Genomic DNA, 27,265 nt, shown 5'->3' on the forward strand with positions numbered 1-27,265 from the left:
AGACACCTTCAAAGTATTTGTCAACTTAGGAAAAGCGTTCGACAATGTAAAATAGTGTAAGATTTTAGAAAGTCTGATAAAAATAAGAGTAATCTCTAGGGAAAAGCGGCAGTGAGACGGAACAATAAGAGCGAAACAACGTGCTGTCGAATTATTTTCAACATTCATAACGAAAATATTTAAACATTCTAACGATTTATTGTTCTTATAATTGTTTTATGTTTTTATGTTTTAAATTGTTACTCTACGTTTTACTTTCATGTTTTTTTTAGTTTACTGTTTCACTTATGTCTATTTTGTTTATTGGAAGTAATAACTAAGTCATTATTATGATATAAAATAATTAATGTAACGGTAATCTGTAAGGAAACGCTTAAAACATAACGTTTTCTACACCATGCACATAAAGTTAACGGAACTTCTTCACGTAACATACACGACGGAGGAAACAATACAAAACAAATTCGGCAGGATTTCATATTGCCATGGATGATCCTTTAAAAATCCTGATTTGTTTCAGGTATATTTCATAAAAATTATTCCATTCCATCTTGGCTTGGTGGTACAGCAACCTACGACTGTTTTTAAAATAGGTATATTTCAGCATATTGGTAAGCCTTGGCGAAGATAATTAATCATGTACTAATGACTGCAGCTTGATTGTATTGTTTCTCAAGTGAAGACCACCACAATAGTCATTCAATAGAACTACATCTGAAAATGTTTTCACTAAGTTCTTTCAGCATCGAAAGCTGTATACGTTCCACGAATGTACTTGTACCCTCGAGCCCTTTGGAATCACCAGATGCTTCTTATTCTCGGATACGACGCTCAGAACGTCTTTTTTTTACACACTGGCCGTCCGCCTTTTCATAATTTTAAAAGAAACTAACGGTGAGTTTGGGCCGAGATTTCAAGAATCTCTTTTTGAAGCCCCAAATGTCCTTGTGACAGCATCGAAATTAGTAAACAAACATGTGACCAGGTCAAAAGCTATTTGAAGAATGTTTTCTTTCTTATTGTTATGTTCATGTGGTGGTCAGTGTGAAAGAACTGTTCAGAGCATCATACCTGAGGACAAGCAACATTTTTTCTGTTGAACCCAAAGTGTTCGACGGCACAGGTACAGCCGTGGGTTGTATACAGCTTACGATATTAAAATGAGTTCGTGAGAAGATTTTCAGCTCTAGTTCTGTTTAATGATTATGATGTCAGTCTCCATTTGAGAAACAATATAGTGAAGCTGAAGTCATTAGTACATACACAATTCTCTTCGTCAAGCTTACCAATGTACTGAAATATGTCTGACACAAATCGGGGTATTTAGAGGATCACCTGCGACAATTTGAAATCCTGCCGAATTTTGTTTTGTACTGTCTTCTTCGCCGTGTATATTACGTAAAGAAATTCCGTGCATTTTATATGCACTTTGTCAAAAAAGTTATGTATCCTTTCAGATTATACCTTGCTGTAATTATTTTCTGTCATAATAAAGAGTTAGTTATTATTTTCAGTTAATCAAATAAAAACAAGAAACATGAATTTACAACGTGTGATAACAGTTTAAAACATAACACAAACATAAGTGAAATATATAATTAGAATGCTTTGATCAAAATACTCCGACAGCACATTCTGTACAGATTATTATCTGAAAATGGTATTTCAGAAACCAGCTTTTTTGCCCAGGGATTTGTGTGGCTTGGAAGCTTCTTTCATTTATTTCTAACAAAATTTTTCACTTTTCAAAATTAAATAATGGTGGTGGAGTATTCTGAAAAATTTTAAATTATTACAAAAGTCGGTTGTGAAGTTTTCAAGAATATTTATTACATATCAACTCTTATGTGAAAATATTTTTTTCATCATCGTTTCGAAAATATTCCCCCAAAGCTGAAATGTCAAATTACCTTTCGGAGTGTGAAATTGGGCACTAACAAAAAAAAAAAAAAAAAAAAAACGTGCTACACTATTTTGTCCCCTGCCAAGTACAATAAGAATAGTTTATTAACACTTGTGAATGTTTCCTTGTGAGTGGTTTGCAGCGGAAGCTGATAGTGGGACTCAGAGCAGTCTGAGAAGGGACCTGTCCTCGCAGATTAGCCTACCATAGCCGAAACTTGCGAATGTACAGCCAGGCGCCGACTACTAGGCGATGCGCTGCGGCAGAGCTTTTTCCTAGTAAGCTCACTCCCAGTAACGACAGACAAACAAATTTATACATCACACTATTCACTGATAAAGAAGCTTACATTCGTTATATATATATATATATATATATATATATATATATATATATATATATATGTTCTAACAATGCCCCTGTACCCCAAACAAATACAATTATGATATGTGCTACACTACTCGAAAAACTTGTGAACTAAATATCACGTTAGCGCTTCAAGAACGAAGTTAATATTCCTAAGACGTCCACACACTCGCTTTATAACTCGTAATCGAACATTTATTATCAATTTAGTCCATTACTGGCTGTATAATTTTAGCTGTTAGTTCGAATGTGTAATATACAGGGTGGTCCACGTAAAGGTTTCAGCACAAATATCTCTAGAACAACTGTAGGAGCCGAAAACCGACTTTCACGGGTAGAATGTAAGGCAGGGGCTCGTGAAAGGAAATAGCACGAAACATTCTAAAACTTAAGTAAATATTATTTTCAGCACAAACTTACGTTGCTTTTCTTTTTATGGACACCCGGTATTATTTCTTACGCAATCAATGACATGAAAAATCATAGAAAGCATGGCGTTTGTTGCATCGCAATGCAAGCGTCAACCCTACGTTCCTCGGAATCGTGATGTAACTGACGTATTACGATACAACAAACGATGTATTTGTTGCTATTTACACTGTTATTAAGTGAAATGGAAACAATACATATGCCCAGTCACACAACTACGCACAACTAACATTTAACTCTCCGTTAGATCTTTGGTTAGCGATTAATTATTTTTACCCTGACTAGTGAGATTCAGTTTTTCGTTACCCTTACGTCCTTTCTAGTGCTGTAGTAAAGATCAATAAAGTCGAACGAATGAGCTCTTTCCTTATTTATCACTGTGTGTGACTGAACAGCAGTATTGTTTCCAGTCCAGTTAACAACAGTGTAGGCAAATACAGCGTTTGTTGCATTGTGGTACCGGTCTCTCAACCACATAGCGACTACGAGCAACGTGCAGTTCACGCTTGCATCTAGGGATGTGCAATAGCGGCGCGTTTCGTTTATTTCAAGCGTCACCATAGCGTTACAATTTCTCAAGGCTGACGTTTTACAATGCATGCAGCGCAGTTATTTTTGTGATTTTTCATGTTATTGATTGCGTAAGAAATAATATGGGACCCACTTAAAGTGAGCTCGTGTGGAAACTAATATTTGCTTAAGTTTTAGAATGTCTCCTAGAATTTACTTTCAGGAACCCCTGCCTTACATTTACCCATGAAAGTCATTTTTCGATATTTATATGAGATGTTCCAGAGATATTTGCATTGAAACGTTTAAGTGGGCCATTCTGTATACTAAGAAAAGTGTCTGCGTTCACAATGTTGTGTAGTAAGTCTTAAAAGTATGCTCAACAACTGCTCACGTTTATTACTATTACAAGCACGTTTCTGGACGAAGCCTGAAATAATTTCAATAAAATTTGTGTCTCCACGTTAGATCGCTACGCTTCACACTTTTCAACGTAGACTATTTTGCGTCATCGGAAAACTAAATCCCCAACAAAATTCAAAATCTTAACTCAACGGTGGTCGTTATCATTGTAAGTTTACAACTCAGGCGACTCCCGGCTTGGCCTGAAAGCGGAGCGGAGCATAGCACAGTGACAAGGTGGATCTCTCTGTAATTAGTGTGTCCAGCGCTGAGCACAAAGGCGGCCGGCCGCAGGTAAGGATGGGATTTGCCGAACGAGTTCTGAAGCTCGCAGCCGTTCCGAATATATGGCCGACTGTCGGAAGTGTGGCTTTGCTGCAACAGCACATTATTTGAAATATATTAATTATTGTTAAGTACCTTGTCCTAGCTCACCTAAACGGGGGTTCCAGAGTTTTCATATCCTAGGCGGCCTGAATGAAAAGAGTTTTCCAAAGATAGCGAGCAAGATAAATACTAATTGGCCATCTGCATCTCATTATTCTGCCCAGCATCAGACTGTGGGAAGGCATGGACTACGGTCCTACTTGCAGGGAGCCACTGTTTTCAATGGATACTCGGAGAAGGGGGAAGAAATCGTAATACAAATAAAAGATTTAGAAACTAGCGGAAAGAAATATATTCTGAAATTAGCACAGAACAAGGTACTCCTAACCGATGATAGTATCCACTAACATACACTACTGACCATTAAAATTGCTACACCAAGAAGAAATGCAGATGATAAAAGGGTATTCATTGGACAAATATATTATACTAGAACTGACATGTGATTACATTTTCACGCAATTTGGGTGCATAGATCCTGAGAAATCAGTACCCATAAAAACAACCTCTGGCCGTAATAACGACCTTGATACACCTGGGCATTGAGTAAAACAGAGCTTGGATGGCGTGTACAGGTACAGCTGCTCATGCAGCTTCAACACGATACCACAGTTCATCAAGAGGAGTGACTGGCGTATTATGAAGAGCCAGTTGCTCGCCCACCATTGACCAGACGTTTTCAGTTGGTGAGAGATCTGGAGAATGTGCCGGCCAGAGCAGCAGTAGAACATTTTCTGTGTCGAGAAAGGCCCGTACTGGACCTGCAACACGCGGTCGTGCATTATCCTGTTGAAATGTAGGGTTTCGCAGTGATCGAATGAAGGGTAGAGCCACGGGTCGTAACACATCTAAAATGTAACGTCCACTGTTCAAAGTGCCGTCAATGCGAACAAGAGGTGACCGAGACGTGTAACCAAGGGCACCCCATACCATCACGCCGGGTGATACGCCAGTACGGCGATGACGAATACACGCTTCCAATGTGCGTTCACCGCGATGTCGCCAAACACGGATGCGACCATCATGATGCTGTACACAGAACTTGGATTCATCTGAAAAAATGACGTTTTGACATTCGTGCACCCAGGTTCGTAAATGAGCACACCATTGCAAGCGCTCCTGTCTGTGATGCAGCGTCAAGGGTAACCGCAGCCAAAGTCTCCGACCTGATAGTCCATGCTGCTGCAAACGTCGTCGAACTGTTCGTGCAGATGGTTGTTGTCTTGCAAACGTCCCCATCTGTTGACTCAAGGATCGAGACGTGGCTGCACGATCCGTTACAGCCATGCGGATAAGATGCCTGTCATCTCGACTGCTAGTGATACGAGGCCGTTGGGATCCAGCACGGCGTTCCGTATTACCCTCCTCAACCCACTGATTCCATATTCTGCTAACAGTCATTGGATTGCAACCAACGCGAGCAGCAATGTCGCGATACGATAAACCACAATCCCGATAGTCTATAATCCGACCTTTATAAACGTCGGAAACGTGATGGCACGCATTTCTCCTCCTAACAGGAGGCATCACAACAACATTTCACAAGGAAACGCCGGTCAACTGCTATTTGTGTATGAGAAATAGGTTGGAAACATTCCTCAAGTCAGCGCGTTGTAGGTGTCGCCATAGGCGCCAACCTTGTGTGAATGCTCTTGAAAAGCTAATCATTTGCATATCACAGTATCTTCTTCCTGTCGGTTAAATTTCGCGTCTGTAGCACGTCATCTTTGTGGTGTAGCAATTTTAATGGCCAGTAGTGTAGACACATTCACAGAATGACATGTAGAGATAGCATACAACTATAGTTGCATGAGTTAGAGAACACTTCGGAGTGAGAGTCCTGAACATGAGAACTAGGATTCGGCAGCAAAACGGGGGTGGCAGAACTAGTTGAACCTCAGTGCATAACTGCGCTGCTGATCTCTCGTAGTAACGCGAAGTACTAGAGATAGCCAAACGACGGAAACAACGATCGAATGCGTGCATCATTATTGGACTGCGCCCAAAGTCACGAACCGTTAACCTGTACCTGAGCCGAGTTGCGGCTCACGTTGGTGCCGTTGGTAGGGTGGTATGATGTAATAGGGATTTGGAGGGATGTCAAGTGTTTTCTGGCTCGCAGTGTGTCGGGGAGTTCAGTTGGGATAGAGCAGCAGTCGGGTCCGGCAGCAGGGGGACATGCTGGGACTGGTGGCGGCACGCAGGCAGTGCCGGATAGAGGCGCTGTAGTTGCGAGGGCCACAACCTCGTCATCCACCGGACCCAGGACGTTTGGGTTGACTGAACATTAACCCAGTAGTGAAACCTCCACTATTTTGAGATCACGCAATTTCTTCATGCGTTGCTGCTTGCAGGGTCGCTGAGACGAAGAGCAACGAGCGGAGTGTTTGGAGCTGGCGAAATTAATTAGCCGTCTTCCACTTCTTATTATTAATCATTGAATTTCTTATGTTATTATGTGAAGTTCAACCAGCGGTATTTTTCTGCCTAGTGGCCGCTAATGCCCCAGTTACCTGCCCTGGAGGTTAGCGTATTTTCGCGAAAGTGTACCTTTCCTCGCCTTGCCACTGCTGTCTGCTAAGGTCGGTAGTTCGACAGCCTCCTTGATTGTGGTTGGGATATTTCGTTTCTTTTGGACTACTTTGTTTGTAGTGATTCCTTCTGCTTCTGGATGTTCTAAACACCGGATTCTGAGCATGCAGTGCTGTCCTCCGGTTCCACCTTGCCTGGGTTATTCCATCGTTGTATTGGTTATCAGACTTTAGGTAGATTTCCAACAGTGTTGGTCTGTGTTTAAACTGTCACCAGTTTGAGTTGCCATCCGGTTAAGTGAATATAACTCTTGGCTGTCTGTCTTATCGTTTGCAAAGTTGAACGACTTTTCCAGGTCGATCCTTGGAGCACTGTCTGACGCCCACTTCTCTCTTGATTGGGTCAGATTGTGATGATTGTTAAAAAAAAATATTTTAAATTTGAATTATTACTGTTTGGGCCTTCAGCTGACAAAGAGTTTAAATTTCTTGTTAATAAAGCCTTCAGCCCTGAGTGCAACTTGCTTAAGAATTTTTTTAATTAGACATTGTGACTTAACAGTCAAATTTGATAATTGTTCCTTATTGTCAACTTTATTTGCAATTGTTTTCAAATAAAGTGTACGTGATATAAAAAAACTGAGCAACCAACGGTAACTGATTACAGCCTCGTCCACACCGAATCCTGCCTTTCCCTAAGTTCCAGGTCTCAGTACCGTCGCATGGACAAAAGGCGGTCGCAGGCGAGACGGCGGCTGGTGGATCTTCCACGGCTTTCGCTACCTGGTCGGCACCTCATGCTAGCGTGTCTATGACTGGAAAAGTAGTTTCGGTACCATCTTGCTAGGAGGTCAAGCGGGTAGCTGCCCCAGAAGTTTCCTAACCAGCCGTTGGGACGGCGGATTGTTCTGTGTTCGTGCGCGCTCAAGGCGAAGAAGACGCTCCGTTTAAACTTGAATGTTTTTAAGGGCCTCCGCCAGTTTAAACAATTCATTAATTCCTATCAAAAGGAGGGCAACCAAAGGCTGTTCACAGATTTCGGTTACTTTATACGTATTCGTTTCTGTAATTGTTTAGATGCTTGAATTTGCGGTTCAATCTTTAGACCCTTCGAAATAAAATCGGGATGCAAATTATGGATAGAGCAGTGACTTATTCCTCGTCAAAAGGTCCGAATCAGTCACCTGATTTCATATTCATTAATTACTTCTACTCATGCTCTGTTTCTGGCCTTGCACGGCCGTCCACACGCTCGCCACAGCAGGTGGCGTTCTTGGGAGGTTTCGTAACACGATGTATTACATTACAGCCTCCAGAATTTCAGAGAACTGCTGCGCCAAAACGACAAGACACACAGAAAAACTACATATGTCAGTGGGCATAGCAAATCTCCAAGTTTCGATTCGTGATACTGACCGTGGCGTAGATGCAGAATAGGTAACTACGGAAGAAGCATTTAAAAACATGTAGATAAATCAGGCGTTTCGTATTGTCGTATCACATTATTCCGTGACTGATAATGTCTCCCTTTCCTTTACCTTCTACGAAATACACTTCGGCAGATTTGAAATTAAAATACACTCCTGGAAATGGAAAAAAGAACACATTGACACCGGTGTGTCAGACCCACCATACTTGCTCCGGACACTGCGAGAGGGCTGTACAAGCAATGATCACACGCACGGCACAGCGGACACACCAGGAACCGCGGTGTTGGCCGTCGAATGGCGCTAGCTGCGCAGCATTTGTGCACCGCCGCCGTCAGTGTCAGCCAGTTTGCCGTGGCATACGGAGCTCCATCGCAATCTTTAACACTGGTAGCATGCCGCGACAGCGTGGACGTGAACCGTATGTGCAGTTGACGGACTTTGAGCGAGGGCGTATAGTGGGCATGCGGGAGGCCGGGTGGACGTACCGCCGAATTGCTCAACACGTGGGGCGTGAGGTCTCCACAGTACATCGATGTTGTCACCAGTGGTCGGCGGAAGGTGCACGTGCCCGTCGACCTGGGACCGGACCGCAGCGACGCACGGATCCACGCCAAGACCGTAGGATCCTACGCAGTGCCGTAGGGGACCGCACCGCCACTTCCCAGCAAATTAGGGACACTGTTGCTCCTGGGGTATCGGCGAGGACCATTCGCAACCGTCTCCATGAAGCTGGGCTACGGTCCCGCACACCGTTAGGCCGTCTTCCGCTCACGCCCCAACATCGTGCAGCCCGCCTCCAGTGGTGTCGCGACAGGCGTGAATGGAGGGACGAATGGAGACGTGTCGTCTTCAGCGATGAGAGTCGCTTCTGCCTTGGTGCCAATGATGGTCGTATGCGTGTTTGGCGCCGTGCAGGTGAGCGCCACAATCAGGACTGCATACGACCGAGGCACACAGGGCCAACACCCGGCATCATGGTGTGGGGAGCGATCTCCTACACTGGCCGTACACCACTGGTGATCGTCGAGGGGACACTGAATAGTGCACGGTACATCCAAACCGTCATCGAACCCATCGTTCTACCATTCCTAGACCGGCAAGGGAACTTGCTGTTCCAACAGGACAATGCACGTCCGCATGTATCCCGTGCCACCCAACGTGCTCTAGAAGGTGTAAGTCAACTACTCTGGCCAGCAAGATCTCCGGATCTGTCCCCCATTGAGCATGTTTGGGACTGGATGAAGCGTCGTCTCACGCGGTCTGCACGTCCAGCACGAACGCTGGTCCAACTGAGGCGCCAGGTGGAAATGGCATGGCAAGCCGTTCCACAGGACTACATCCAGTATCTCTACGATCGTCTCCATGGGAGAATAGCAGCCTGCATTGCTGCGAAAGGTGGATATACACTGTACTAGTGCCGACATTGTGCATGCTCTGTTGCCTGTGTCTATGTGCCTGTGGTTCTGTCAGTGTGATCATGTGATGTATCTGACCCCAGGAATGTGTCAATAAAGTTTCCCCTTCCTGGGACAATGAATTCACGGTGTTCTTATTTCAATTTCCAGGAGTGTATATACTCTTCTAGCACTGGATAATTTGTGATATCGGAAAAATGGACATTACATAAAGTTCATACTAAAGTTATTGTGTGAGAAGGATATTGTACTCGTCTGCATAATGGTTCCTGGTTCCAGGCTCTTTTTCTTCATTGTCTAGGCGTGAATAAGAGGTTTGGGTTTTTCTAATTCGTAGTAAAGAAACCGTTCTTCAATCACAATATTATGATTCTTGTCAGCATACAGCCGTTGTCAAAGAAAATTCTTTTCTTACTAAAGAGAGCTTCTTTACAGTTGCTGCTTTTTCATGTTACCCACAATTCACAGTGCACTATTATAAACACAGCCGTAATTTTTTCACATAGAAGTTGCCTATTCCTATTTGAGGAAGAGTTACATAGTAGTTGTTGCTTTGGCAATGAGTATACATCGATTCTCGACTCTCTCGAGCAATTTTGTTTCATGTGTTAGAGCATAGCTTTGTTCCATAAACGGTAATGATTCAAATTACAGCTTGTACTCAATTCCTGTTTCTTAGTAGTGAATAATTTAAGCGGAGTTATATTATTTAATGTTTAAGAAAATTGAAGGATGAATTTAGAAGCTTAGTTTGCTTTAAATAACTGAAAAACATAACTTTTAAGATTTCTAAACATGCCACATGCTTCAGAGAAAGAATATTCGGATTTTTCCACCGTGTGATTGTATTTAAGAAAATTTAGGCTTATTTTTTATGTAGGCATACAATAACGATTTTCCATTTACTGAATCGATAGCTTTCGTGGGAAATTAGTAACGGATCTGTCGGGAATTATATGAAATACATGTTCTTTTTGGTTACTCATGTAAAGTGGAATCTATAGGATAAATAATTTTGTTAGCACACGCTTAATTCATAGAAATACCGATTATTATTATTATTATTTCTTTCCTTTCTCAGACGTTATGTCTGGTTAAAAATGGAAAGTGACGCGGATCTTGATCAAGCGTGACTTCCTTTTAACTGTACGGTATATGTTACATTGCATTTTGGAACTTTCGGGTAACTGAACATGTATCAATAATTACAGATTTCTGTAGTTGTATACAGGGTGAGTCACCTAACATTACCGCTGGATATATTTCGTAAACCACATCAAATACTGACGAATCAATTCCACAGACCGAACGCGAGGAGAGGGGCTAGTGTAATTGGTTAATACAAACCATAAAAAAATGCACGAAAGTATGTTTTTAACACAAACCTACGTTTTTTAAATGGAACCCCGTTAGTTTTGTTAGCACATCGGAACATATAAACAAATACGTAATCACTGCCGTTTGTTGCATTGTAAAATGTTAATTACATCCGGAGATATTGTAACCTAAAGTTGACGCTTGAATACCACTCCTCCGCTGTTCGATCGTGTGTATGGGAGAGCACCGAATTACGTAGGGATCCAAAGGGAACGGTGATGGACCTTAGGTACAGAAGAGACTGGAACAGCACATTACGTCCACATGCTAACACCTTTTTATTGGTCTTTTTCACTAACGCACATGTACATTACCATGAGGGGTGAGGTACACGTACACACGTGGATTCCGTTTTCAATTACGGAGTGGAATAGAGTGTGTCCCGACATGTCAGGCCAATAGATGTTCCTGTGGTGGCCATCATTTGCTGCACACAACTGCAATCTCTGGCGTAATGAATGTCGTACACGCCGCAGTACATCTAGTGTAATGTCGCCGCAGGCTGCCACAATACGTTGTTTCATATCCTCTGGGGTTGTAGGCACATCACGGTACACATTCTCCTTTAACGTACCCCACAAAAAGAAGTCCAGAGGTGTAAGATCAAAAGAACGGGCTGGCCAATTTATGCGTCCTCCACGTCCTATGAAACGCCCGTCGAACATCCTGTCAAGGGTCAGCGTAGTGTTAATTGCGGAATGTGCAGGTGCACCATCATGCTGATAACACATACGTCGACGCGTTTCCAGTGGGACATTTTCGAGCAACGTTGGCAGATCATTCTGTAGAAACACGATGTATGTTGCAGCTGTTTGGGCCCCTGCAATGAAGTGAGGACCAATGAGGTGGTCGCCAATGATTCCGCACCATACATTTACAGTCCACGGTCGCTGTCGCTCTACCCGTCTGAGCCAGCGAGGATTGTCCACGGACCAGTAATGCATGTTCCGTAGATTCACTGCCCCGTGGTTTGTGAAACCCGCTTCATCGGTAAACAGGTAGAACTGCAACGCATTCTCTGTTAATGCCCATTGACAGAATTGCACTCGATGATTAAAGTCATCACCATGTAATTGCTGATGTAGCGACACATGAAACGGGTGAAAACGGTGACGATGCAGTATGCGCATGACACTACATTGACTCAGTCCACCGGCTCTCGCAATGTCCCGTGTACTCATGTGTGGGTTCATGGCAACAGCAGCTAACACACCAACTGCACCCGCTTCTCCTGTGACGGGCCTGTTACGGACCCGTTTGCGTGCTACGACCATACCTGTTGCATACAGTTGGCGGTAGATGTTTTGCAATGTGCGGCACGTTGGATGCTCTCTGTCCGGGTACCGTTCTGCATACACCCTGCAGGCTTCAGCTGCATTTCGTCGACACTCGCCATAGATGAGTATCATCTCCACCTTTTCAGAGTTCGAATACACCATGGTCACAGTTCCTACAACACTACACTATCACAGACGTCTGGTAACACGGTGTACTACAGTTGGTCTGCATGCGGAGACGAATAACAATAGCAGCAAGCGCTACATGCGGACACTGCGACAGCTAGACCAAACCACAACAGTGCACTACAGCCACACTCGTAAACACGGTCGTCATCGTAAACATGTCCCTGGAGATGCTGCTCGCCGACCGTGGCCCGTGTTTGTTACAACACGCAACTGAACGTCGGAGGTTTCAAGCGTCAACTTTAGGTTACAATATCTCCGGATGTAATTAACATTTTACAATGCAAAAAACGGCACTGATTACGTATTTGTTTATATGTTCAGATGTGCTAACAAAACTAACGTGGTTCCATTTAAAAAAACGTAGGTTTGTGTTAAAAAACATACTTCCGTGCATTTTTGTATGGTTTGTATTAAACAATTACACTAGCCCGTCTCCTCACGTTCGGTCTGTGGAATCGGTTCGTCAGTATTTGATGTGGTTTACGAAATATATCCAGCGGTAACGTTAGGTGACTCACCCTGTATATACGTTTGGATGTAGCTGTATTGCGTTGATATACTGGTGGATATTGTGTGGTATGACTCCTGTAGTTGATAGTATAATTGGTATAATGTCAACATTATCCTGATGCCACATGTCCTTGACTTCCTCAGCCAGTTGGATGTATTTTTTAATTTTTTCTCCTGTTTTATTCTGTATATTTGTTGTATTGGGTATGGATATTTCGATTAGTTGTGTTAATTTCTTCTTTTTATTGGTGAGTATGATGTCAGGTTTGTTATTTGGTGTTGTTTTATCTGTTATAATGGTTTTGTTCCAGTATAATTTGTATTCATCATTCTGCAGTACATTTTGTGGTGCATACTTGTATGTGGGAACGTGTTGTTTTATTAATTTATGTTGTATGGCAATTTGTTGATGTATTATTATCATTATTATTATTATTGTTATTATTATTATGTTATGTACCATTTTGGAAAGATGGGAAATTTTAGCAAATGCATCAACACGAAGCGAAAAAATATGAATCACTTAATTTGTAGCTGAAATTTAGTTGTAACATTATTGAAAAAAAAGAGAGCAGGTGGTATCGCAAGTTTCGGTTACCTCCAGAAGTTACAATAAATCTTGCTGTGTTACAGACTTTAGATAGGCAACCCAGCGAACAGACTGTGGCGTACGCCGTCGCACCTCCCCGGAACAGCAGCAGTGACATGAAATGCATGGTTTCAGAAAACATCGTTCTTGTGCAACGCAGCTAGCTCTTTATTCGCACGAAGTAATGGCCGCTATCGACAGGGGATCTCAAGTTGATTCCGTATTTCTAGATTTCCGGAAAGTTTTTAACACCGTTCCTCACCAGCGACCTCTAATCAAGCTGCGGGCCTATGGGGTATCGTCTCAGTTGTGCGACTGGATTCGTGATTTCCTGTCAGGAAGGTCGCAGTTCATAGTAATAGACGGCAAATCATCGAGTAAAACTGAAGTGATATCAGGTGTTCCCAGGGAAGCGTCCTGGGACCTCTGCTGTTCCTGATCTATATAAATGACCTGGGTGACAATCTGAGCAGTTCTCTTAGGTTGTTCGCAGATGATGCTGTAATTTACCGTCTAGTAAGGTCAACCGAACACCAGTATCAGTTGCAAAGCGATTTAGAAAAGATTGCTGTATGGTGTGGCTGGTGGCAGTTGACGCTAAATAACGAAAAGTGTGAGGTGATCCACATGAGTTCCAAAAGAAATCCGTTGGAATTCGATTACTCGATAAATAGTACAATTCTCAAGGCTGTCAATTCAACTAAGTACCTGGGTGTTAAAATTACGAACAACTTCAGTTGGGAAGACCACATAGATAATACTGTGGGGAAGGCGAGTCAAAGGTTGCGTTTCATTGGCAGGACACTTAGAAGATGCAACAAGTCCACTAAAGAGACAGCTTACACTACACTCGTTCGTCCTCTGTTAGAATATTGCTGCGCGGTGTGGGATCCTTACCAGGTGGGATTGACGGAGGTCATCGAAAGGGTGCAAAAAAGGGCAGCTAGTTTTGTATTATCTCGTAATAGGGGAGAGAGTGTGGCAGATATGATACGCGAGTTGGGATGGAAGTCATTAAAGCAAAGACGTTTTTCGTCGCGGCGAGATCTATTTACGAAATTTCAGTCACCAACTTTCTCTTCCGAATGCGAAAATATTTTGTTGAGCCCAACCTACATAGGTAGGAATGATCATCAAAATAAAATAAGAGAAATCAGAGCTCGAACAGAAAGGTTTAGGTGTTCGTTTTTCCCGTGCGCTGTTCGGGAGTGGAATGGTAATGGAAATGTCGTGTGGCTAGGGCCTCCCGTCGGTAGACCGTTCGCCTGGTGCGGGTCTTTCGATTTGACGCCACTTCGGCGACCTGCGCGTCGATGGGGATGAAATGATGATGATTAGGACAACACAACACCCAGCCGGGAATCGAACCCGGGCGCTTAGGACTGACAGTCTGTCACGCTGACCACTCAGCTACCAGGGCGGACGGAGTGGAATGGTAGGGAGATAGCATGATTGTGGTTCTATGAACCCTCTGCCAAGCACTTAAATGTGAATTGCAGAGTAATCATGTAGATGTAGATGTAGATCAGCCTTAAAATGGATGTCAATCATCTTAAGGTAACGGTCACGCTCCCCTCAGGCAGGCCTGCACCAATACACATAGCTCGAAATTTATAGTCACTGAGGCAGCTGCCCGGCGCCCCGCCGTAGCTCGCCAGCCCCTCAAACACCTCTCGGGTATCATCAGCACTTAGAAGGCAGAGGACGAAGTCTTCTGCATAGGCTGTACAGGAATATCATCCCCAGCTAGCGATACCCCAGTCAGTTGTTATCACTGAATCAACATTACTGACGAAGTTTTACAGTAACGCATAGTCGGGGTTCGACATTGTCTTCAGTTAAGATGGGCGATCTAATTCGGTAATCTGCCTTTTACGCTATTTAAATTGCGCTTAGCTACAATTTTAATTCATTAAGTTGGAAATCGAAACGTCTTTAATAATTTTATGTAAGGTCACCACATTTCTTTTTATGTTAGTATTGAAAATACAATATTCGGTATTCAGTTTAACTTCGCTACATTTTCACAACATTATTTGTTTCTACTGAATTTCTCATTTCAATCGTATTTAATCTGCTTTATTCTTTATTAATTATTGCAACGTGTGCCAGACTTCATATGTTTAATAGGCATGTGTTTAGTGGGCACTTAACTGAAATAGACACCAGGGTCATTATGAGGGCAACGGTGGATGATCCACCCCTACGACTGCAGAGCCACACTCTGTCATCTGGTTCGTTCACTGGAAGGGAGCCTACAAATCACAGCACCCATTGAGAACACTGCCACCAATCGTGGCGATTATTTCTTGAACAAGAGGGTCGGCTTGCAATGCACATGTTCTGTACGCCGACCATATCGTACGAACCCACATTCCTGACTCCACCAAACCCCCCCCCCCCCCCAATACCTCGAAAAGCTACATTGCCATTCCCTGAATGAGAATGTGTCGGACTCTCGCCGGTTGTACGGCCGCCCAAAGAAGACTGCCGATGGACAATGAAAAGCCACTCAGTCACAAGTGAGAGAGCACTCAGCACACTGTGAAAGCCTCCCACCGTCTTCTTCTATTCCTTCTGTTTCCTGGTCCTATCCCGTGGCTTCAGTATGTTATTCGGATTTAGCAATGTTATTTGTAGAGGAGCACAGTAGGCTATGATTCGAGTAATAATGCCCTGAAGATATTCTCCTTATCACGGAAAGTGACCCATAAAAGAACAACAACGCATCCGACTATTGGTAATGAAATGTGACGTAGTAAGAAAACTTTCACAGCCCAACGGAACATATAAATGGGTCTTTAACATAAATTACATAAAGGTAAACTGCAACCAAGATATCCAAGAGTCCTAATGAAACTTGTCAGTGTATATGCATCTCTCCTTGCAAATGTAATTCCCCAATATACGTCCTACTACCTTGTGACATTTGTGCCTCATTTCGAGGCCGAAATCATATTTTATGATACAGTACTTGAAAGCTTATGCTGCTGTAAGTTAGCAAGCAGTAAAGAGTGGTAAACCTACCCATCTCCTATGGTCATGAAGCATAGGGACGGTGGGATGAGTAGAAGCAATATCGAACTGTAGTGTACAGAGAGAGAGAGCGGCCGTTCTTTTAGTTGGCTCTGCAGAGGTGCAACTATGCTGACGGTTTTCTAATTTTGTCCGAGAAGGCAGGCACTAAACACTTAGGCTTCTTCTTCAGGCAGTCTACCGTTTGTATTCAAGGGGCAACATGTTATTCTTACGAGTGACTTTTTCGTAATATCAAAAGTGAATTAAAGTTTAAACCAGCCTCAGAAAACAATTTTGTGCGATCGCTCTTGTACTGCTATGAAAATTATGTGGAGATAAATGACAATCCGCCACCTTTTAGTTCGGCTCTCAAGTGATTTATCATAATAATTAGTTTTCCCGATTTTCAGATTGAGAGCAATACAAATATGGTGCAATCCCTTAATTTTGAGGTTTTTATTGTAGCAGCCTTGAGACATTCCCTCTTACCATTTGTTATTCACTGTTCGTTGCCCGAATGTTAGAGTTCGCGGCTGGCGAAGACGGAAATCAACAACGAGACAGCTCTAGAAGACACGAGGTAAGCAAACTTACCCTTCTGTCCAGCTAGGTAAGACAGGAACTTGCTAGACTTTTTCCACTGCGCATTAGTCAACTTAGCCTTCCACATGCAACAATTCGCAAAGAACAACTTGCACTTTTAGCATGTTCATCATAGTAATGTGTCGCGGTGGCATCATTCCATACGTCGTAATTCGATAATTAGTTAGGCACTGGGATAAAGGAACCGCTGCAACCTAACGAAAAAGTAAATCATTCATTGAAATGCGAAGTCTCGAAGCATTCGTTGGTTCAGCACGTTTCTTGAAGTTTTCTCCATCTCGCTCTTACCTTAACTTACCTTATTAAGCAGAAAATTGTACATAAAATTGTACAGTTTATCTAAATATTATTTCTGTTGTAGGCAACTGATTTTAATTATGTTGTTCTCACTCGCGTTGCTGGTACGAACAAAGGAGAAAGTTCGTTGGATTGAAAAATAATTCCGGGTGTAAATAATTCGCGAGAAATTTTATATCAAATGAAACTATATGGCTCCAGAGATCTTTTCAGGTCTCAAACGTCTATGATGTATATATGCAGAGTGAAGCTATTAATGAAAATTTCCATCAATGTCAGAATTCGAACCCAGGTCTCCCAGTTACGAGCCAGATGCGCTAACCATTATACCACCATAGTACAGTTGCCTTTACAGCGAATATCAAGTGGGCTGAGATGTGAATGAGAATTTGGGTTGAGGAGGGAGGCGTGCTATGATAGTCCACGCAGTTGTCCAAAGGCACTGTGTCAGGGTTGCGTAGCGGTTAGCGTATCTGCCTAGTGAGCAGGAGACTTGGGTTCGAATGCCAGCCTTGGTACATACTCGCATTTTCATTCGACTTTTCTGTCTGCATAATTTTAAATTAATTACAGTTATTTGTCCTTAAAAGGACCACATGTCTTTACAATACCACACTTTCACAAAAGGCAGAAAAATATCCACATATGCTTGACAACATAGGTTATACTGTTTATCGAGTGAAAATTAATGGTGGCTGACGACTTTTACAATCCAATGACGCAACGTAAAGTAGTTATTGATACTCGTATATTGAAACAAAGAAGCAGTCACATCAAAGAGTTAACCTTACTCACAGGGATACACAATCGCAAAAGGATTTCAAGCAGTTGGACATGAAAAATAATGTGATGTTACATCAGACCATTGCAGTACAAGTAATTCACCAATAATCCTCGAATCTGCAGCTTGGAAATTCTTATCTCAGTAATACACAAGACAAATGTCTGAACTTAACAAATCGTCAGCAGGCAGTGCGATGTTAACAGCTTGAGGTGATGACTACGGGAAGCATGTCTGCCAGTGTAGAGGGCCCTACAGAACTTGAAAGATATCCGATTGAAAGTACCGCTCGAATACATTCTCTCTCACTTCTCAGCCAAAAAGATTTCTCTAGCACACGAGAACATGGACTACAGAGCCTTTGAGACATGTGAATGATTCGCGATGATACATAATTGAAAAACGTTCATAACAAACACATAGGTTTCAACATGCATCCTATAAAGTGCTCTGAAGAGGCGCCTATACGTTGCAGCGATTGTCTTACAAGTGTCAACGCAGGTTCCCGCCCCGCTGCCCGATGCTGCCCCAGCTAGTGCACAGTCTAAATGATGCAGCCAAATGCTGTAGTATTGTGAGGAGGTCCCTCTGTGTAGCAGCGATATCCGTGTCTTTGGCAGTGTCGAAGCCTGTGATCATCCCATTGGAGCATTATATTGCACCGGCTAATGTGTAGAATGTAGATCCTGTAGGTAACTGCTGATGCCACATTTTCTATATAGTGTTATGAGAAAGTGCCTGTACACTGCTGCATTATTGGTGTCTTTGGCTGCATCAGTGTTGGTGGCTACGCAGGTTCCCGCCCCGCTGCACTATGCTGCCCCAGCTAGTGCACAGTCTAAATGATGCAGCCAAATGCTGTAGTATTGTGAGGAGGTCCCTCTGTGTAGCAGCGATATCCGTGTCTTTGGCAGTGTCGAAGCCTGTGATCATCCCATTGGAGCATTATATTGCACCGGCTAATGTGTAGAATGTAGATCCTGTAGGTAACTGCTGATGCCACATTTTCTATATAGTGTTATGAGAAAGTGCCTGTACACTGCTGCATTATTGGTGTCTTTGGCTGCATCAGTGTTGGTGGCTACGCAGGTTCCCGCCCCGCTGCACTATGCTGCCCCAGCTAGTGCACAGTCTAAATGATGCAGCCAAATGCTGTAGTATTGTGAGGAGGTCCCTCTGTGTAGCAGCGATATCCGTGTCTTTGGCAGTGTCGAAGCCTGTGGTCATCCCATTGGAGCATTATATTGCACCGGCTAATGTGTAGAATGTAGATCCTAGAGGTAACTGCTGATGCCACATTTTCTATATAGTGTTATGAGAAAGTGCCTGTACACTGCTGCATTATTGGTGTCTTTGGCTGCATCAGTGTTGGTGGCTACGCAGGTTGCCGTCCCGCTGCACTATGCTGCCCCAGCTAGTGCACAGTCTAAATGATGTAGCCAAATGCTCGTCACTCATCTGCTGTGTAGTATTGTGAGGAGGTCCCTCTGTGTAGCTGTTGTAACAGCGACCAGAACGGTCGCGGTGTAGTAGTGACGGAAACGCTGCGGGACCCGCGAAGCAGCCCGCGAACAACAACACAACGGGAGAGGACGGACACGACCAACGGAGGACTGTACGACACAACAAGAACAGACAACAGAGTAACGAACCAAACAAGACAACCACGTCCACTCGTAAAGAAAACATGAAAGTCAACACGCTATCTGAGACGAAATATCCTGAGACGCAACGCGATGTCAGACTGCTGGCTGAGCGCGAGGCAGGTGCTCAAGTATGCTATCGGGGGCGCCGCTGTTGGCCGCTGGGACCACGTGTTCCACTGTGGCACCCTCACACTATAAGCGGGCCAGGAGGCGCGCGCCGCCACAGCTTACGGCGCAGAGACCTCTATGGGTCTTCGACGTCCATGACGTCTGGCGCGGATTCAAATTCCGCGGCGCACGGTACCAGAGTAGCAGCGATATCCGTGTCTTTGGCAGTGTCGACGCCTGTGGTCATCCCATTGGAGCATTATATTGCACCGGCTAATGTGTAGAATGTAGATCCTGTAGGTAACTGCTGATGCCACATTTTCTATATAGTATTATGAGAAAGAGCCTGTACATCGCTGCATGATTGGTGTCTTTGGCTGCATGAGTGTTGGTGGCCATCCCACTACGTCGCCCCAGCTAATGCACGGCATACGTCCTGTAGCTGACTGCTGGTGTCTCATCTTCATTAAGTGGTATGAGGAGGTGCTCACGTGTTGCAGTGGCATCAGTGTCCTTGGCAATGTCAACGGCCGTGGTCATGGTGCTGGAGCACTATGTCATCCCAGGTAGTGTTCAGAGTGTAGATCCTGTATACTGCTGCCCAGTCTCCTGTGTAGTTTTGTGAGGATGCATCAATGGTATCGGTGTGATGGTGTCAACGCCACCAGACCGTCCCAGCTACTGCTCAGTGTATATTCTGTAGGTTACTGCGGATGCCCCACCTCCTAGGTAGCGCAGTGAGGAGGTGTCGGTGTGTTGCAGCGGTGTCGGTGTCGGTGGCGGTGTGGACGCTGGTGGCCATCTCTCTGGAGCGCTACTTCGCCATCTGCCGGCCGCTGTCGTCGCGGCGCTGGCAGACGCGGTGGCACGCGTGCAAGGTGATGTGCGCCGTCTGGCTGCTCAGCCTGGCCGCCTCCGCCCCCGTGCTGCTCGCCTCCCGCCTCCAGCAGATGAGGGAGCCAGGTGAGTTCGCACGCCAGCCCGAACAGCCCGTGCGTATGCTGTCTGAGAATGGCGTTGTTGTTGTTGTGCACTGGTTAAGTGAATGCACTTGTGTCAAGAATATATATCTGTGGGGGCGTATTGGAAAGAAATAACTCTGAATTTTTTATGTGAAAATCCTGAAACCTTTATCAAACGAAACAAACATTATTTACATTTTGCATCTTTTTTCTTCATGTTTACATATTTACTTCTCAACATAGTATCGTCAGGAGTGCCCCAGGAAAGTATGATAAGACTTGAAACATGACACTAGGGAAAGGCAGGATTCGGTGTGGATGGGGCCTTACTCAGTTACCGTTGGTTGCTCTTTTTTTATTATTTTTTTAAAAATCACGTACACTTTATTTCGAACCAATTGCAGTAAGGTTGACAATAAGGAACAAATATCAAATATGACGGTTAAGTCACAATGTCTAATAAAATTCTTAACCAAGTTGCAATCACGGCGGAACGCCTTATTGACCAGAAATTCAAATTATTTGTCGGCTGTAGGCCCCAGTAGTAATAACTCAAAAAACAATTTGACAGTTGAAGCCCCGGATGGCAAATTCTTAAGAACAGTTAAACTTCTCCAAGAAACACTACAATGTTTTTTTTTCTTAAAAAGAACGCAATCATCAAACTTCTCCAAAAGATACTAAAATACTTTTTCAAAAAAATCATCAAAATTTCACTCTTAAGAGACAATATCTAATTAAAAATTCTTAAGACAAATTCCATTTACAGCTGAAGGCCTTATTGACAAGAAATTCAAATTACTTGTCGGTTGGAGGCCCCAATAGTAATAACTCAAAATTAAAATCTTTCTTTTTTTTAAGAAACAATCATCACAACCTGATCAAACCAAGAGAGAAGTGGGTCTCAGATAGTGTTCCCAGGATCGACCTGGGAAAGTCGCTCAACTTCGTAAACGATGAGACAGGCAGCCAAGAGCTGTATTCACTTAACTGGATAGCAACTCAAGCTAGTGACAGCTTAAGCGCAAGCCAACACTCTTGCAAATTATACCTGACGTCTGATAACCAATAAAACGATGGAATAATCCAGGCAAGGCGGAACCGGCGGACAGCACTGCGTCTTCAAAATCTGATGTTTGGAACATCCACAAGCAGAAAGAACCACTATGACCAAAGTAGCCCAAAAGAAACAAATATCCGAACCACAATCAAGGAGGCTGTCGAACTACACGCCTTACCTGACAGCAGCGGCAAGGCAAGGAAAGCAACACTGCCGTGAAAATGCGCTAATCTCCAGGGCAGGTAACTGGGGAGTTAGCGGCCACTAAACAGAAAAATACTGCTAGTCGAACTTCATCAATAAACACAGGGAATTCAATGATTAATAATAAAAGGTGCAGGATGGCTAGTTAATTTCGCCAACTCCAAACACTCCACTCATTCCTCTTTGTCTCAGAGGCCATGCGAGCAGTAACACGCGAACAAACGGCGTGATCTCAAAATACTGAATGTTTCACTACTGGGTTAATGTTTACTCAACTCAAACGTCCGGCGGAGAAAGAAGTTGTGGCCCTCGCAACTACATCCCCTCGATCCGACAGTGCCTGCATGCCGCCAGCGGTCCCGGCATATCCTCGCACTGCCAGACCTTACTGCTGCTGCATCCCAACTGAACTCCACGACACACTCCGACCCGGAAAAACACTTGACATGCTCCCAAAGATAGTACCACGATACTATATATCGATAATCGCTGCTGCTCCCACTCACAGACAATGCTAGCAAACATGGTGGTACTAAACACAAGAAGAAAACGAGACGCCACTATCCCATTACACGATGCCAACCTACCAATGGCACCAACTAAAGCCACAACACGATTCAGGACTAGTATAATTTTCTATATAAATAAATGATCTGGCGGACAGGATGAGTAGCAATCAGCAGCTATTTTCTCGTGATGCTCACTGTGTGGCAAATTGTCATCGTCGAGTGACCGTAGAATAATGCAAGACGACTTACACAAAATTTCTAGTCGGTGTGATGAATGGCAGCTAGTTCTAAATGTAGAAAAGTGTAAAGTTAATGTAGATGAGTAGCAAAAACAAACCCATAATGTTGGAATACAGCATTAGTGGTGTGCTGCATGACAGAATCAAATCGATTAAATATCTAGACGTAACGTTGCAAAGCGATATGAGACGGAAACTAGTATGACCCATTTTTGAGTACTACTGGAGTAATTGGGATCCGATTGAAGGAAGACATCGAAGAAATTCAGAGGCAGTCAGTTAGATTTGTTACCAGGACGATTGATCAACATGCAAGTATCATGGAGATGCTTCGGGAACTCAAATGGGAGTCTCCGGTAGGAAGGTGACGTTCTTTTCGAAGAATAAGAGGGCAGAATGAAAAGTAATGCCTCCACCTTCGCTAATTGGGTTTGGATGGGAATATTTTAACAAACCAAATGCAGAATGTTATCTTTAATTTCCAATATTCACTTCCCCCCCACCCCCTTGAACCATAGACCTTGTCGTTGCTGGGGAGGCTTGCGTGCCTCAGCGGTACAGATAGCTGTACCGTAGGTGCAACCACAACGTGTAACCTCCCCCTCTCTTATCGACCTTAATGACAGTGAAAAATTAAACCGCGTGTACCTAATGGAAATTTGGGAAAAGCAATCGTCACCGAAGTTAATCTGTCGGTAAAGAGGGAGGAAAGGGTTACATCTAAATGAAAGGAAAAATGCAAATGAAACTGGTGGAAATTAATTTTGAAAAGGGGTAAAGTTAATAAAGAAAGTAAATGTGCGGCCGTTACGTTAACAATTAACTAGCGGTAATTAGATATTTGAGATTTGGGGGAAATTACGGTCGCCAGTCCTAAGGACAATTACTATAGTAACTCAAAAAGAAAGGTAATTACACATATAATTAGCACTAGAAGCGTGGCAACTGAAGGTTGACACGTGTAGTGTGAAAACTGAAAGTTTGTCAGAAGTAATAAATTTCGCTGCACTCTGACTTAATTTAGCAAAAGAATTAATAAAACCGGAAAATTGAAAGTTAATTTAGTGACTGAAATTAATAAGAAGCTTTCTTTCTTAAGCACATCGAAATTCAGTAAAATACGGTTAGTCTTGGACTACCTCAACAATCATTTCAAAAGCTACTTGAATCTACGCAATTTAGAAATAACAGATTTAGCTTTGAACTTGAATTAAATGATTCTGAACATTTAACAATAGTAAAATTTAGTACGTACCAAGCTGAGCTGCAGTCACAGGTAAGCTAAAATACGGTAACAAAACTCGCACTCTTAATTTGTGCTTGTGTAATCTAAATATTGTAGCCAGCTATGAATACTAAAACTGAACATTGAAATTAAAGCAGTGAAATGGAATGATTGTACTTTAATGCTGGCGTCTTAATTTCAACGACACTAGGGTTCATTTCGGAAAAGGAAGGGACCCTGCTTGGTAATGCAATTGGGACAATGAGCAACAAAGGTTCATGCTAAGTTGCTGTAATTTTGCGAGGCAAATGGAACAGTTTGAAAAGCTGAGGTCTGCCATACAGTTCTGAAACTTTACGTGCTTTTAGTCTTCCTTGAAGGTGTGAAGTCGTCGATCGAGGAGGTGGCGACAGTCACTCATTGTCGGCCGTCGCTGTTGCAGAAGCTGGATGCTGGCGCGCCTTCTTCTCGACACGGTCACCAGACGAAACGGGCTCTTGATGTGCGCCAGCTAATGCTTCCAGTCCGCGACACCATGTCGGAAACTATCATCGCAAGTCGAGCGCAATTACATGCTGCCAAACCCCGAAAGCGCGGCTACTCGCGGGAGCGTCACACAACACACCTGCTCCACTCGCTACTCCAGCCAGACCCCCTTCGCTGCCCGCGCTCCACGCGGCAGAGTTAACACTACCAAAGATCCTACACACTTTGATTCTTCACACGACCTATCGATGTAATCGTTCGATAGCAGTTTTCCCTAGGCAAGACCCAGCGTAAAAATACAAATAATATTTACGAAACAAACCAAATATACATCGACATAAATGCATAAATACACTCCTGGAAATTGAAATAAGAACACCGTGAATTCATTGTCCCAGGAAGGGGAAACTTTATTGACACATTCCTGGGGTCAGATACATCACATGATCACACTGACAGAACCACAGGCACATAGACACAGGCAACAGAGCATGCACAATGTCGGCACTAGTACAGTGTATATCCACCTTTCGCAGCAATGCAGGCTGCTATTCTCCCATGGAGACGATCGTAGAGATGCTGGATGTAGTCCTGTGGAACGGCTTGCCATGCCATTTCCACCTGGCGCCTCAGTTGGACCAGCGTTCGTGCTGGACGTGCAGACCGCGTGAGGCGACGCTTCATCCAGTCCCAAACATGCTCAATGGGGGACAGATCCGGAGATCTTGCTGGCCAGGGTAGTTGACTTACACCTTCTAGAGCACGTTGGGTGGCACGGGATACATGCGGACGTGCATTGTCCTGTTGGAACAGCAAGTTCCCTTGCCGGTCTAGGAATGGTAGAACGATGGGTTCGATGACGGTTTGGATGTACCGTGCACTATTCAGTGTCCCCTCGACGATCACCAGTGGTGTACGGCCAGTGTAGGAGATCGCTCCCCACACCATGATGCCGGGTGTTGGCCCTGTGTGCCTCGGTCGTATGCAGTCCTGATTTTGGCGCTCACCTGCACGGCGCCAAACACGCATACGACCATCATTGGCACCAAGGCAGAAGCGACTCTCATCGCTGAAGACGACACGTCTCCATTCGTCCCTCCATTCACGCCTGTCGCGACACCACTGGAGGCGGGCTGCACGATGTTGGGGCGTGAGCGGAAGACGGCCTAACGGTGTGCGGGACCGTAGCCCAGCTTCATGGAGACGGTTGCGAATGGTCCTCGCCGATACCCCAGGAGCAACAGTGTCCCTAATTTGCTGGGAAGTGGCGGTGCGGTCCCCTACGGCACTGCGTAGGATCCTACGGTCTTGGCGTGCATCCGTGCGTCGCTGCGGTCCGGTCCCAGGTCGACGGGCACGTGCACCTTCCGCCGACCACTGGCGACAACATCGATGTACTGTGGAGACCTCACGCCCCACGTGTTGAGCAATTCGGCGGTACGTCCACCCGGCCTCCCGCATGCCCACTATACGCCCTCGCTCAAAGTCCGTCAACTGCACATACGGTTCACGTCCACGCTGTCGCGGCATGCTACCAGTGTTAAAGACTGCGATGGAGCTCCGTATGCCACGGCAAACTGGCTGACACTGACGGCGGCGGTGCACAAATGCTGCGCAGCTAGCGCCATTCGACGGCCAACACTGCGGTTCCTGGTGTGTCCGCTGTGCCGTGCGTGTGATCATTGCTTGTACAGCCCTCTCGCAGTGTCCGGAGCAAGTATGGTGGGTCTGACACATCGGTGTCAATGTGTTCTTTTTTCCATTTCCAGGAGTGTATATATATACAAATAGTAAAACAAATACAATATGTAAAGACACAGGATTGTCATATATTCAGTTAACAAAAATAAGCAAAACAAATTTATACTACAATAGATGGAAATAGGGGGATATGCATTTCCGGCGTTACAAACGGAGGCCAGACAAACGTACGGTTCCTGAAGAGGAGCAGCAGCCTTTTCAGTAGTCGCAGGGGCAACAGTCTGGATGATTGACTGATCTGGCCTTGTAACACTAACCAAAACGGCCTTGCTGTGCTGGTACTGCGAACGGCTGAAAGCAAAGGGAAACTACGGCCGTAATTTTTCCCGAGGGCATGCAGCTTTACTGTATGGATAAATGATGATGGCGTCCTCTTGGGTAAAATATTCCGGAGGTAAAATAGTCACCCATCCGGATCTCCGGGTGGGGACTACTCAGGAGAACGTCGTTATCAGGAGAAAGAAAACTGGCGTTCTACGGATCGGAGCGTGGAATGTCAGATCGCTTAATCGGGCAGGTAGGTTAGAAAATTTAAAAAGGGAAATGGATAGGTTAAAGTTGGATATAGTGGGAATTAGTGAAGTTCGGTGGCAGGAGGAACAAGATTTTTGGTCAGGTGAATACAGGTTTATAAATACAAAATCAAAAAGGGGTAATGCAGGAGTAGGTTTAGTAATGAATAAAGCAATAGGAATGCGGGTAAGCTACTACAAACAGCACAGCGAACGCATTGTTGTGGCCAAGATAGACACGAAGCCCACGCCCACGATAGTAGTACAAGTCTATATGTCTACTAGCTCTGCAGATGACGAAGAAATTGAAGAAATGTATGATGAGATAAAAGAAATTATTCAGATAGTGAAGGGAGACGAAAATTTAATAGTCATGGGTGACTGGAATTCGATATGGATTTGGGGGGGGGGGGGGGAAGAAATGAAAGAGGAAGCCGCCTGGTAGTGCACAGAGCATAACTTAATCATAGCTAACACTTGGTTCAAGAATCATAAAAGAAGGTTGTATACATGGAAGAATCTTGGAGATACTGATAGGT

This window comes from Schistocerca nitens, chromosome 4 (genome assembly GCF_023898315.1).
Source record: "Schistocerca nitens isolate TAMUIC-IGC-003100 chromosome 4, iqSchNite1.1, whole genome shotgun sequence".
Taxonomy (NCBI): domain Eukaryota; kingdom Metazoa; phylum Arthropoda; class Insecta; order Orthoptera; family Acrididae; genus Schistocerca; species Schistocerca nitens.